The 15,958-nt window shown below is 42.5% G+C and overlaps 1 pseudogene; it reads right to left on the minus strand.

The window, feature by feature from the left end:
* Positions 1-1,277, minus strand: LOC147369071 (SWI/SNF-related matrix-associated actin-dependent regulator of chromatin subfamily E member 1-related pseudogene; annotated as a pseudogene).
* Positions 1,278-15,958: the final 14,681 nt, after the last annotated feature.

The raw sequence follows: 15,958 nt of genomic DNA on the forward strand, positions 1-15,958 counted from the left end.
GGGCCCTGGGAGTCTGCACAGTGCATGGGGGGTGGGTTTTCTGGGATGGGGACCTGGGGAGATTTAAAGCTAGAGGGATGCTGTAGAAATTTAATTTTAGGGGGGCTAGAGCCCCCAAGGTGCAGGATCAGGCCTGGCCCCAGAGGATGGAACCCCCCACCCCTCCTCCAGGGGGTGCAACTGGGGGAGGGGCCATGACCAGAGCTTGGTCTTCTCTGGATCTGTGGGGCGGCCGACACCCTCATAGATGCTCACTGGCGACCTGGGCCAGGATCTCCTTGATGCGGACGATGAGCTTCTCGTGCTAAGGCGGGGTCGCTCTCCATGGCGCCGTGCAGCCGGGCCATGTAGAAGTCCAGGGTGCTCAGCGTGGGCGTTTCGCCGGTGCCAGGCACTGGCAGCGAAGCGAAGCTGGCGGTGAGCGCTTGGCGCACCGCCTGGAGCTGCTGCTGCAGCGCCAGCGTCCGCCGCTCCTCCAGCGCCAGCTCCTGCTCCAGACGCTCGCGCGCGCTGCTCATGCTCTGCGTGTGCTTTTGCAGCACAGCGTTCTGCTCCTCGAAGGCCACGTTCATCTTCCGCAGGCGCCGCAGCTCCGCCTCCCGCGCTTTGTTTTGGTCCAAGAACTCTTCAGTGAAGATTGGGATGTCGAAAGTCGAGAAGCCGTCACAGTCCCCACCCTTGTGTCCATTCAAAAGGGTATTCATGAGCCCAGAGCTGGAATCCTCTTTCTTGATCTTTTCCTGGATCTTCTCCGCACACATCTTGTAGGCTTCCGACTGCTGGTAGGCCCTCAGCTCCTTCATGTACTGCTGCTTCTCCCTTTCAGCCTCGTCCAAGTACCGCTGTTTCTCCGCCGGCTGCAGCTTGCTCCACTCGGCGCCCAGCATCTTGGTGATCTCGGGAAAGGGCAGGTCCGGGTGGCGCGTCCGGATCTGCTCGCGCCGCTCGTTCAGGAAACGCACTTAGCCGGTGACAGGTGCCTTGGGCCCATTCGGCAGGATCTTCTTCCGCTTCTTGCCCTTGGGCCAGCCGCGCTTCTTCATCGGCTCCTCTTCGTGGGACCCCTTCTCTCCGGCCCGCGGGCCCTCGCCGCGCTCTTGCTTGACAGCCACCACGAAGCCCCCATGCTGTCCTGGAGCCTTGCCGCTCGCCGGCGCGGAGGCCGCGCCGGGCTGCTTGGGGCCGTGGGACATGGCCACTCCCGGCCGCACCTCCAAAGAAACTTTCCCGGACCTCTCGGCTGCTACGACGCTCCAACCAACCGCCGGGAGCCCGCCCCTGCTCTCAAATATTTTTTTAAAAGGTTAAGATAGGGGAATTCTCTGGCAGTCTAGTGGTTAGGACTCCATGTTTTACTGCCAAGGGCCTGGGTTTGATCCCCAGTTGGGAAACTAAGATCCCCCAAGCCTCACAGAGCTGCCAAAATAAACAAATAAAAATATATTATTTAATGGTTACAGTAGGAAATTTTATGTTCTGTGTATTTTACCACAATAAAAAAGTTGGAAGAAAAACAAAAATTCCTTGTCTTTGCCTCTGAACATGCACACCTAATATATTCCTTATCTCTGTTAGTGGGTTTACATACTATCTATTGCGCATATTCCCTCAAGCTAGAAGCCTCTTGGACCACCCTCCTGGGCACATTCTATGGGTTATGGACTCTTGAATTCAGAAAGACACTTTGATCCACCCCCTCCTTTGCCTCTGCCTTGGTTCAGGTCCCTCTCATGTCATGCTGTTGTTCAGTCACTAAGTCATGTCCGACTCTTTGCGACCCCATGAGCTGCAGCATGTCAAGCTCCCCTGTCCTTCATTATCTCTGAAGTTTGCTCAGATTCATGTTCATTTAATCGGTGATGCTAAATGATGGGGTCGCAAAGAGTTTTGAATGATGGTTCTAAACATCAGTCATTCAACCATCTCATTTTCTGTCACTCCTTTCTCCTTCTGCCCTTAATCTTTGCCTACATAAGGGTCTTTTCCGGTAAGTTGGCCCTTCACATCAGGTGGCCAAACTATTGGAGCTTCAGCTTCAGCATCAGTTCTTCCAATGAATATTCAGAACTGATTTCCTTTAGGACTAACTGTTTTGATCTCCTTGCTATCCAAGGGACTTTCAAGAGTCTTCTCCAACACCACAGTTAGAAAGCATTAATTCTTTGGTGCTCAGCCTTCTTTATGGTCCAGCTCTCACATCTGTACATGACTACTGGAAAAACCATAGCTTTGACTATACAGACCTTGGTTGGCAAAGTGATGTCTCTGCTTTTTAATACGATGTCTAGGTTTATCACAGCTTTCCAAGGAGTAAGTGTCTTAATTTCATGACTGCAGTCACTGTTCACTGTGATTTGGGAGCCCAAGAAAATAAAATCTTTCGCTGCTTCCACTTTTTCCCCTTCTATTTGCCCTGAAGTGATGAGACCAGGTACCATATTGCAATAGCTTATGCATTATCACCAGCTTTATGTTTAAAACACTAATCCAATCCTATCATTTTTCTGCATAAAAATATTTAATAACTCATCACTGCCCACAGAACAAGCATAGCTCTCAAAGTATTCTCAGCATAACTTTCTACGTCTTGCTCCTATCAGTCTCCACACTAGGCTCCAGCTCCCATTCCCTAGGGTCACACATACATGCCTTAACTTACCTTCTGTTATACATAGTTTTCCCATTATCTAAAACTAACTTTCTCTCCTTCATGTAGAGAATTTGTAATCACCCTCCAAAGCTCAGAATCAACATCTCCTCCCTGATTCTCCATTCAAGACACTTGGTTGCTTCTTTCATCAGCCAGTCAATAAAAACTGAAAGCCAACTATATGCCCTAGTACTCCTCTGTCCATGGAATTCTCCAGGCAATAATACTGGAGTGTGTAGCCATTCCCTTCTCCAGGGGATCTTCCTGACCCAGGGATCAAACCCAGGTCTCCTGCATTGCAGGCAGATTCTTTACCCTCTGACCCACCAGGGAAGAATAATACAAGGTACTAAGGCCACAGTAAACAAGAGTCTGTCTGACCCAGACTCTAATAGTCTGCTGCCATGCTGTTGCTTCAGTCATGTAAAACTCTTTGCAACCCCATCGACTGTAGCCCACCAGGCTCCCAGGCAAGAATACTGGAGTGGGTTGCCATTTCTTTCTCCAAAATAAATAGACAAACTTTTTTCAAAAAAAGAACTGATTGTTGGCAGCTCAATAATTATATATATTTTTGAAACATATAGGACTTCCCTGGTCATCCAGTGGTTAAGACTCCACATTTTCCATGCAGGGGCACAGATTGGATCCCTGGTCAAGGAAGTTCCCCATGATGTGGGGTGTAACCAAAAATTAATTAATTAATTGTAAAACAATAGCATAGAAAGCAAAAATTGTTAGAATCAAATTATTTCAAGTCTCTAGCATTATTCAAGAAGTGTGAAAAATACTAAGGCAATGGCACCCCACTCTAGTACTCTTGCCTGGAAAATCCCATGGACGGAGGAGCCTGGTAGGCTGCAGTCCATGGGGTCGATAAGAGTTGGACAAGACTGAGCAACTTCACTTTCACTTTCCACTTTCATGCATTGGAGAAGGAAATGGCAACCCACACCAGTATTCTTGCCTGGAGAATCCCAGGGATGGGGGAGCCTGGTGGGCTGCCATCTACGGGGTCGCACAGAGTCGGACACGACTGAAGCAACTTAGCAGCAGCAGCAGCAGCATGGTGAGTTAAGAATGCTTATTATAATCCCTAGATGTTGTTGTTCAGTCATTAAGTCATGTCCAACTCTTTGCTACCCCATGGACTGCAGTATGCCAGGCTTCTCTGTCCTTCACTATCTCTCAGAGTTTGCTCAAACTCATGTCTATTGAGTCAGCAATGTCATCCAAACTCTGTCATCCCCTCCTTCTTTTGCCTTCAATCTTTCCCAGCATCAAGGTCTTTTCTAATGAGTCCACTCTTCGCATCAGGTGGCCCAAGTATTGGAGCTTCAGCTTCAGCATCAGTCCTTCCAATGAATAGTCCGAGTTGATTTCTTTTAGGATTGACCAATTTGATCTCCTTGATGTCCCAGAGACTCTCAAGAGTCTTCTCCAGCACCACAGTTCACGCCACTAAAAGAGTAATCAAATAATAATCAAATATCTAAATAGTTAAATATTAATGAAAATAAAGACTAAAAAGTGGAATGATAAAAATCATTGTTCAGGGCTTCCCTGGTGGCTCAAAGGTAAAGAATCTGCCTGCCAATGCAGGTGACACAGACTCTATCCCTGGTCCAGGAAGAATCCACATGCCTGGGGCAACTGGGCCAGTGTACCACAACTACTGAGCCCATGTGCCCTGGAGCTTGTGCTCTTCAACAAGAGAAACCACCGCAATGAGAAGCTCGTGCACTGCAACTAGAGTAGCTCCCGCTCATTGCAACTAGAGCAAAGCCCACGCAGCAGCGAAGACACAGCACAGCCAAAAATAAATATATTAAAAAATTTTAAGTCATTGTTCAATACAAAAGAAGGCCAGAAAAGAGAAAGAATGAAGGAACAAAGAACAGATAGAACAAAATAAACAGCAAAATAGTAGAAATAAACACACTATATCATAACAAAATTAAATGGAAATGAAGTAAAACACTCTAAATAAAAAATAAAGATTATCAGACCGGATTTTAAAAATACAACTATATGCTATTTACAAGTGACACACTTTAAATATAAGCTCATCAAGGTTAAAAGAACACAATAGAACAGGATCAAAAAAGATGCGCCATACAAATACAAACAGAAAAAAACTGGCTTAGCTAAATTATTATTGGGCAAAATAGACTTTAAGATAAGTTCACACTGATAAAAGTGTTTGTATAGCTGAAAATACAAGCTTTTAATTGCATCTTTAGAAATAAAATATATGAAACAAAAAATAACAGAATGAAAAAGTAAACAAACTCACAATCATTGTTGGAGACACACGTCTCAATAAATGACAGAACTAGTGAAGTATCAGTAGGGATACAGAAGATCTGAACCTACCATCAACTATATTGACAAAATTGAATATTTACACAACACTATACCCATCAACCGGAGAAGGCAATGGCAGCCCACTCCAGTACTTTTGCCTGGAGAACCCCATGGATGGAAAAGCCTGGTAGGCTGCAGTCCATGGGGTCGCACAGGGTCAGACACGACTCAGCGACTTCACTTTCACTTTTCACTTTCATCCATTGGAGAAGGAAATGGCAACCCACTCCAGTATTCTTGCCTGGAGAATCCCAGGGATGGGGGAGCCTGGTGGGCTGCTGTCTCTGGGGTTGCACGGAGTCAGACATGACTGAAGCGACTTAGCAGCAGCATACCCATCAACTGCAAAATACATTCTTTTTAAATACAAGTGAAATGTTCACCAAATAGACCAATATGCTGGCCCATAAAACAGATCTCAAGAGACTTCAAAAGACTGAAGTCTGACACGGTATGTTCTCTGATCACAATAAATTAAATAATAAATTAACAAGAAATCAAAAGAAGCCCTAAATATATGGAAATTAAGCAACTCATTTATACAAAGTTCAAGATCAGGCGAAACTAATCCACAGAAATAGAGTTGAAGATAATTTCTTTTGGGTAAGATGAGACAGTGAGCATTCTGAGACTCTGAATGTTCTGTATCTTAATATAGGCAGTGGTTATACAGGTGTATTTACATATAAAATTCATTCAAGATTTGTATTTATACACTTTAAGTAAGTTGTATATAAAAATGTAAATTAGAGGGACTTCCCTGCTGGTTCAGTGGTTAGGAATCCACCTGCCAATGCAGGGGACACAGGTTGGATCCCTGATCTGAGAAGATTCCACGTGCTGCAGGGCAACTAAGCACGTGAGCCACAACTACTGAGCCTCTGTGCCACAGCTACTAAAGCTTAAAGCTTACATGCCCCACAGCCTGTGCTTCTCAGCAAGAGAAGCCTCCACCATGAGAAGTCCATGCACCTCAACTAGAGGGTAGCCTCCACTTAAGGCAACTAGAGAAAGCCCGTGCACAGCAGCAAAGACCCAGTGCAACCAAAAAGGAATTAATTAATTAATTAATTTAAAAGAAAATAAACCAATTGCTGCTAGTTTTTTTAATGTAAATTAGAATAAAAGACATTGGGAATTCCCTGAAAGTCCAGTGGTTAGAACTCAGCCTTCTTACTGCCAGGGCCCAGGGTTCAATCCTTGGTCAGGGAGCTAAGATCCCACAAACTATGTGGTGCAGCCAAAAAAAAAGCATATAAAGAAAAAAGACATTAAATTCCCTAGTACCTAAAAAGTATCTAGTTTATGGTTGCATTCTAAGTCACTTCAGTTGTGTCTAACTCTTTGTGATCCCATAAACTGTGGCCCACCAGGTTCCTCTGGCCAAGGGATTCTCCAGGCAAGAATACTGGAGTGGGTTGCCATGCCCTCCTCCAAGGGAATCTTCCTGACCCAAGGATCAAACCTGCATTTCTTTATGTCTCCTGCATTGGCAGATGGGCTCTTAACCCCTGGGAAGCCATCTAGTTCATGGAGGATGCTAAATAAATGTTTAATGAATTTAAAAAGGAGAGAGAAATAAAGAATAGAATGAAAAGATCTAACATACTTTTAATACCATTTACACCAATTAGATTGGCAAGAGATAAAGAAGTCGGCTAGTACCAAGTGCTGTAGAGAATGAAAATCAATGGAAACCCTTATACTTTGCTGATGAGAATATACATTGATTCACTTTAGAAAGCAATTAGGTGTTAGCTTATAAAGTATATCATTCACATAACCTCAGTTCAGTTCAGTTCAGTCACTCAGTCATGTCCGACTCTTTGCAACCCCATGAATCACAGCACGCCAGGCCTCCCTGTCCATCACCAACGCCCGGAGTTTACTCATGTCCATCAAGTCAATGATGCCATCCAGCCATCTCATCCTCTGTCATCCCCTTCTCCTCCTGTCCCCAACCCCTCCCAGCATCAGGGTCTTTTCCAATGAGTCAACTCTTCACATGAGGTGGCCAAAATATTGGAGTTTCAGCTTTAGCATCAGTCTTTCCAATGAACACCCATGACTGATCTCCTTTAGGATGGACTGGTTGGATCTCCTTGCAGTCCAAGGGACTCTCATGAGTCTTCTCTAACACCACAGTTCAAAAGCATCAATTCTTTGGCACTCAGCTTTCTTCACAGTCCAACTCCTACATCCATACATGACCACTGGAAAAACCATAGCCTTGACCAGATGGACCTTTGTTGGCAAAGTAATGTCTCTGCTTTTTAATGTGCTATCTAGGTTGGTCCTAACTTTCCTTCCAAGGAGTAAGCATCTTTTAATTTCATGGCTGCAATTACCATCCGCAGTGATTTTGAGGCCAAAAAAATAAAGTCTGACACTATTTCCCCATCTATTTCCCATGAAGTGATGCGACCAGATGCCCTGATCTTAGTTTTCTGATTGAGCTTTAAGCCAACTTTTTCACTCTCCTATTTCACTTTCATCAAGAGGCTTTTTAGTTCCTCTTCACTTTCTGCCATAAAGGTGGTGTCATCTGCATATCTGAGGTTATCAATATTTCTCCTGGCAATCTTGATTCCAGCTTGTGCTTCTTCAGCCCAGCGTTTCTCATGATGTACTCTATATATAAGTTAAATAAGCAGGGTGAAAATATATACAGCCTTAACATACTCCTTTTCCTATTTGGAACCAGTCTGTTGTTCCATGTCCAGTTGTAACAGTTGCTTCCTGACATGCATACACATTTCTCAAGAGGCAGGGCAGATGGTCTGGTATTCCCACCTCTTTCAGAATTTTCCACAGTTTGTTGTGATCCACACAGTCAAAGGCTTTGGTATAGTAAATTAAGCAGAAATAGATGTTTTTTCTGGAACTCTCTTGCTTTTTTAATGATACAACAGATGTTGGCAATTTAATCTCTGGTTCCTCTGCCTTTTCTAAAACCAGCTTGAACATCTGGAAGTTCACATTTCATGTACTGCTGAAGCCTGGCTTGGAGAATTTTGAGCATTACTTTACTAGCATGTGAGATGAGCACAACTGTGCGGTAGTTTGAGCATTCTTTGGCATTGCCTTTCTTTGGGATTGGAATGAAGGCTGACCTTTTCCAGTCCTGTGGCCATTGCTGAGTTTTCCAAATTTGCTGGCATATTGAGTGCAGCACTTTCACAGCATTATCTTTCAGGATTTGGAATAGCTCAACTGGAATTCTATCACCTCCATTAGCTTTGTTCATAGTGATGCTTTCTAAGGCCCACTTGACTTCACATTCCAGGATGTCTGACTCTAGGTGAGTGATCACACCATCGTGATTATCTGGGTTGTGAAGATCTTTTTTGTACAGTTTTTCTGTGTATTCTTGCCACCTGGTCTTAATATCTTCTGCTTCTGTTAGGTCCATACCATTTCTGTCCTTTATCGAGCCCATCTTTGCACGAAATGTTCCCTTGGTATCTCTAATTTTCTTGAAGAGATCTCTAGTCTTTCCCATTCTGTTGTTTTCCTCTATTTCTTTGCATTGATCACTGAGGAAGGCTTTCTTATCTCTTCTTGCTATTCTTTGAAACTCTATGTTCAAATGGGAATATCTTTCCGTTTCTCCTTTGCTTTCGCTTCTCTTCTTTTCACAGCTATTTGTAAGGTCTCTTCAGACAGCCATTTTGCTTTTTTGCATTTCTTTTCCATGGGAATGGTCTTGATCTCTGTTTCCTGGACAATGTCATGAACCTCCATCCATAGTTCATCAGGTACTCTGTCTGTCAGATCTAGTCCCTTAAATCTATTTCTCACTTCAACTGTATAATCATAAAGGATTTGATTTAGGTCATACCTGAATGGTCTAGTGGTTTTCCCTACTTTCTTCAATTTAAGTCTGAATTTGGCAATAAGGAGTTCAATGTCTGAGCCACAGTCAGCTCCTGGTCTTGTTTTTGCTGACTGTATAGAGCTTCTCCATCTTTGGCTGCAAAGAATATAATCAATCTGATTTGGGTGTTTGTTGACCATCTGATGATGTCCGTGTGTAGAGTCTTCCACCACCTGACAATTCAGCTCCTAGGTGTGGATCCTAAGATGCTTCTGCCCAAGTGCCCCAAGCATTAATTATAAGAATGTTAGTAGTAGCTCTGCTGAAAAGCAAAAACTGGAAACATCTCAAATGTCCATCAATAGTAGAACAGATAAAGCAATTATGGTATATCCACACAATAAAATATTGTCCCCCAGTGACTATGAATGAAACATAGTTGCTTGCAACAACATAGATATCAGAAATTTAATGTTGAATGAAAAAGGACAATCACAGAAAAAAATACAAACTGTATGATACCATGCTTATGAAGCTCAAATGCAAACAAAATTGAACATTATGTTTTCTAAGCATATATGCAATTTTTTTAAAGCAAGGAAATTATAAATACAAAATTCAAAATAACAGTTAGGAGGAGGTGGGGAGACAAGATAACATCCTAGTTCAGATTGGATGGTGACTTCGTGAGTGTCCATTATATTTTCATTCTTTATAATTTATATGTAATATTTTATATGTATTAAATATGATAACAAAATATTGTAAATAAAGAAAAAGGCAGTAGAAAGTGTTATAGGAGTATGCAGAAAATGAGTTGTGTACTTCTTCCTGGAAGAGAGGAGACATTAAGAATTTCATCTAGTAGGTGTGTCAGGAGTCCCCAGGTTCAGTGATTCACTAGAAAGCCTCAGAGGACTCAGTATATAACTGTACTCATAGCTATGATATATTATAGCCAAAAGACAAAAATAATCAACAAAGGGAAAGGGGGCATGGGGAAAAGTCCAAAGGAAACCAAGCATAAACATCCAAGAGTCCCTTCCCAGTAGAGTTACACAGGACATAATCAGTTCCTCCAGAATGAAACTATAACCCCACTTGTGAGGTGCTGTCTACCAGAGAAACTTGCCTGAGCCTAGACATCCATGGCTTTTATCAGAGGTTAGTAGTGTAGGCACTCTGCCGAGCATGTACGAAAATTTCAGACTCCCAAAAGGAAAGCAGGTGTTTAGCATAAACCATATTGCTAGCACGGTTTAGGCTCAGTGATCCATTGCTATATGTTAGGGTAGTTAGAAACTCTCCTAAAATCCAAATTCCCAGATGCTAGCCAAAGGCCAACCTTGAAAGCAGGACTTTCAGAGAACAACAGTCTCAGGCTTGCTACGTTAACTTTTTTCTGCATCGTTAGTAATACTGAGGCTGATATTTTAGGTAAAACTTCAAGAAACATGTCGAATGGATAAAGTAATGTGGTGAAAGGGCATTAAAGCCAGTAGGAACAGTATGTGCTAAGGTAAATAAGTATGAAAAGATGCCCTAATTGGGTAAAAAACCACAGTGGGGAAGTCCTTTCAATACGGGTGGAACACAAGGTACTTAGGGTTATGGTTAGACTTAAACTGAAGAAAGTAGGGAAAACCACTAGATCATTCAGTTCAGTTCAGTTCAGTCACTCAGTCGTGTCCAACTCTTTGCAACCCCATGAATCACAGCACACCAAGCCTCCCTGTCCATGACCTAAATCAAATCCCTTACGATTATATACTGGAAGTGACAAATAGATGCAAGGGATTAGATCTGACAGACAGAGTGCCTGAAGAACTATGTATGGAGTTTCGTGACATTGTACAGGAGTCAAGGATCAAGACCATGCCAAAGAAAAAGAAATGCAAAAAAGCAAAATGGCTGTCTGAGGAGGCCTTACAAATAGCTGTGAAAAGAAGAGAAGTGAAAAGCAAAGGAGAAAAGGAAAGATATACCCATCTGAATGCAGAGTTCCAAAGAATAGCAAGGAGAGATAAGAAAGCCTTCCTCAGTGATCAGTGAAAAGAAATAGAGGAAAACAATAGAATAGGAAAGACTAGAGATTTCTTCAAGAACATTAGAGATACCAAGAGAACATTTCATGCAAAAGATGGGCTTAATAAAGGACAGAAATGGTGTGGACCTAACAGAAGAGGTGACAAGAATACACAGAAGAATTCATGATCTTCATGACCCAGATAATCATGATGGTGTGATCACTCACCTAGAGTCAGACATTCTGGAATGCAAAGTCAAGTGGGCCTCCTCAGGAAGCATCATTATGAACAAAGCTGGTGGAGGTGATGGAATTCCAGTTGAGCTATTCCAAATCCTGAAAGATGATGCTGTGAAAGTGCTGCACTCAATATGCCAGCAAATTTGGAAAACTCAGCAATGGCCACAGGACTGGAAAAGGTCAGCCTTCATTCCAATCCCAAATAAAGGCAATGCCAAAGAATGCTCAAACTACCACACAATTGCACTCATCTCACACACTAATAAAGTAATCCTCAAAATTCTCCAAGCCAGGCTTCAACAGTATGTAACCATAAAACTCCAGATGTTCAAGTTGGTTTTACAAAAGGCAGAGGATCCAGAGATCAAATTGCTAACATCCGCTGGATCATCAAAAAAGCAAAAGAGTTCCAGAAAAACATCTATTTCTGCTTTATTGACTATGCCAAAGCCTTTGACTGTGTGGATCACAACAAACTGTGGAAAATTCTGAAAGAGATGGGAATACCAGACTATCTGCCCTGTCTCTTGAGAAATTTGTATGCAGGTCAGGAAGCAACAGTTAAAACTGGACATGGAACAACAGACTGGTTCCAAATAGGAAACGGAGTACATCAAGGCTGTATATTGTCATCCTGCTTACTTAACTTCTATGCAGAGTACATCATGAGAAACACTGGGCTGGAGGAAGCACAAGCTGGAATCAAGATTGCCGGGAGAAATATCAATAACCTCAGATATGCAGGTGACACCACCCTTATGGCAGAAAGCGAAGAAGAACTAAAGAGTTTCTTAATGAAAGTGAAAGAGGAGAGTGAAAAAGTTGGCTTAAAACTCAACAGTCAGAAAACCTGAAAACCTCCTTCACATATACAGACATACATGCATACAGTTACAGATCTACAAATCATTGATGATGTACATACATCGTGGTCATACAGATTCACAGGAGATTGGATACAAATCTGAAGGCATGATGGGACTCATATTTGTGCATTTTTTGATTCAGGCCTATTAATGTTTGAATACAGACATACACAAGTAGGGGTTCTACTGTAATTCATGCCAGAATAAGACATTAGGTCCTTTCTGACCAGCTTACTGAAAATGTGAATTGAATATAAGTAAGAAAAGCAAAAGGCAAAATTTTATATACTCCATGGAGATGATTGTAGACTTCCCTGGTGGCTCAGACAGTTAAGCGTCTGCCTACAATGTGGGAGACCCGGGTTCAATCCCTGGGTGGGAAAGATCCTCTGGAGAAGGAAATGGCAACCCACTCCAGTACTCTTGCCTGGAAAATCCCATGGGAGGAGCCTGGTAGGTTACAGTCCATGGGGTTGCAAAGAGTCGGACACTACTGAGCAACTTAGATGATTGCAAATTTTTATTAAAATGTCAATCAGTTTTTCAAAAAAAAAAAAAAAGAACCTCAACAGTCAAAAAACTAAGATCATGACATCCAGTCCCATCACTTCATGGCAAATATACGAGGAAACAGTGACAGACTTTATTTTTGGGGCTCCAAAATCACTGCAGATGGTGACCACAGCCATGAAATTAAAAGACACTTGCTCCTTGGAAGAAAAGCTATGACCAACCTAGACAGAATATTAAAAAGCAGAGACATTACTTTGCCAACAAAGATCCGTCTAGTCGAAGCTATGGTTTTTCCAATAGTCATATATGGATGTGAAAGTTGGACTATAAAGAAAGCTGAGCGCCAAAGAATTGATGCTTTTAAACTGTCGTGTTGGAGAAGACTCTTGAGAGTCTCTTGGACTGCAAGGAGATCCAACCAGTCCATCCTAAAGGAAATCAGTCCTGCATATACATTGGAAGGACTGATGCTGAGGCTGAAGCTCCAATACTTAGGCTGCCTGATGCAAAGAACTGACCCATTGGAAAAGACCCTCCCTGATGCTGGGAAAGAGTGAAGGCATGAAGAGAAGGGGATGACAGAGGATGAGATGGTTGGATGGCATCACCAACTTAATGGACATGAGTTTGAGTATGCTCTGGGTGTTGGTGATGGACAGGGAGGTCTGAAATGCTGCAGTCCATGGGTTCACAAAGAATTGGATACAACTGAGTGACTGAAATGAACAAGGTGCTTGAGAAAATACCAGAATAAGGAAGTGGAGAGGGAAAGAGTCAGACTATAATGGACCTCTTACACCAGAGTGGGCCATTTTAACTCTGTCCTGAAAGCAATGGGGAGTCAAAAGTTTTGTCAGTGAGGGGGTATAGTACAACGCCTGGCTGAAACAGACTGTATATGTCCTTACAAAATTATGATGTTGAAATCCTAATATCTCTGTTATGGTACTTGGAGGTGGGCCCTTTGGGAGGTGAATAGGTGATGAGGATGGTACCCTTATTAATGGGATTAGTGCCCTTATAAAAGAGATCCTAGAGAGCTCCCTCACCCTGTCTTCCGTGTGAGGACAGACTATCTATGAACCAGGAAAAAGGCCCCCACCTGACACCAGCTCTGCCAGCACTTCAGTCTTGGACATTCCAGCCTCAAGAACTATAAGAAATAAATGTTTGTCATTTAAGCTGCTCAATCTATCGTAGTTTGTTATAACAGCCCAAATGGACTAAGACACTGGCACATAGTATAGTAGGCTCTAAATAAAGCCTGCTTACCTGATGTGACTAAAACTACTATGCCAGTTCAAGATCCATACTGATTTCTTGGAAATCCTTTGGTAGAGATGACAGAACTTCATTGATCATTTTAAGCCTTTCTAGATTTCATTAGATACATTAACTAGACTATATCACTCTGACTCACAATCAAATGTACAGACTATTAGCTGAAACTGGTTCTCAGAATTATAGGACCTAAAACTGGCTCTAGAAAAGCAGGATTGAAGTGATATAGTCTTACCGAGATGGAGACTACAGTGTAGTATCAATTTGTTAAATTACAGGAAAATGTGGGTCTTGGAATAAACCAGTAACAACTACCATGTATTATGTGCCAGGCAATGTGCAGGGTAGTTTGAGATTATTTTCGTTAATCTTCACAACCACCACCATTTAAAATGATTATCATTTTTTCATTTACAGATGAAGAAGCCGATTTACAAATGTGAAACAATTTATTTAAGGTCACATAAGTCATGGGAGCAGAATGGAGCAGTTGATGTCAAGCTGAGAACCTCACAGCTTTAAATGACTGCCTGTTTGTTTGTTTTTTTCCTCAGAGATTATTGAGGTTAATACCCAGCTGCTTGCCTCCGATACCATCTAGGTCCAAAACATCATGACCATCCACTGCCCCTCATATGGCTCTGACTATCCACCTCTTCTTCCCAAAGGGTGACTTGGTAGAGCTTAAAATGGTTAGAATCCCTAGACTGCCATGAGGGTGATGAGAAGCAGCAGTCTTAGCTGTTTACGCTAACTTGCCATACAGACATGCTCATTTTCTAAGTGGGTTATGACACTGAAAAAGTTGAGCAGCTCTACTTGAAACCTAATCTTCCTAATCTTCCTCCTCTCAAAATCGTCCGGAAATCCCAATCTAGGATCAGCAAACTCCACTATACCCTCAATCTATCTTTTTAAAGCCACTGAATTAAAATTTGGCATCTGCTGAAGACACTGCTTCCCTGAAGACACTAATAAAAATGACCCAGCCTGAGAAATAGATTAGGATTGTGGCAAAGATCATTCCCAGAGTGTGATTTTTCCACCATTTCCCTCAGGAACACCCACGCTGTTTTTTAGATTAATTTTTCAGGTTTGAGATAACACTTGTTAATATCCTGTTTAAAAAAAAAAATTAATCTATGGCCACTTCTAACAGCTAGAGATGTGTCTGCCTTATATAGGGTAACCCAGAAACCATCATGATCCCCACAACTGTGGCTTCATTGTTCCACCCTATCCACACTAGACATGTTTGTTTGTTTGTTTTCTGTTTTATTTTATTGATGCTTTGACGTCTTGGGCCTTGTAGACCAGGATGGAACTGTCCCTCTCAGGGTTTGCTAATTTATAGAGACAGAAAACAACTTGCCTTCAATCACACTTTTTTGTGCAAACCAACCAATCCAAACCAGTATGCCTAACCACCTCCTTTATGGACTCTCATGCACCAAACCAATATTCTCACTGCCCTAAATCACCCAGGCCAGGTACCAGAAAACTAGGGATCACCTGTATGACCCAGAGCCCTGTTGAGATTATTCAAACTGGGACTTTCCTGATGGTCCAGTGGTTAAGAATCCACCTGCCAATGCAGGAGACATGGGTTCAATCCCTGGTGGGAGAGGATCACACGTGCCACAGGGCAACTAAGCCCGTGTGCTACAGCTACTGAGCTCATGCACCATAACTACTGAAGCCTGTGTGCCCTAAGAGCCTGTGCTCTGCCACAAGAGAAGCCACCACTATGAGAAGCCCACACACCACAAGTAAAGAGTAGCCCCCGATCACCACAGCTAGAGGAAGCCCACACACAACTAAGACCCAGCACAGCCAAAAATAAAAACAAATAAATATTTTAAAATAACAAAATTCTTTTTAAAAAAAAGAAAAATAAATTATTCAAAAGTAGCCAACTCAACCTCTTTCCTTGCCTCACCCATTCCTTCTTGTGGAAACCGTAATAAAGTCTTTGGCCAAAGCTTTCTCCACACACCTTCTGCCTCCTGGCCAACTTTCGGTCTTAGGCCCCTGTATGTGCCTCTTGGGAACTCTGCATAATAAAACTTTCAATGGCATTGAACTCCTGTGTCACAACTCAGTCACCTCTATAAATTAAGTACTGGGCACAATCAAAACATCTGTCACTTCCATTATAGCAGTTAACATATACTCTCAGATATTATGTATATAGTAGA

Source organism: Bos grunniens, chromosome 7, assembly GCF_055505025.1.
Source record: "Bos grunniens cultivar Pamir isolate PY7600 chromosome 7, Bosgru_T2T1.0, whole genome shotgun sequence".
Taxonomy (NCBI): Eukaryota; Metazoa; Chordata; class Mammalia; order Artiodactyla; family Bovidae; genus Bos; species Bos grunniens.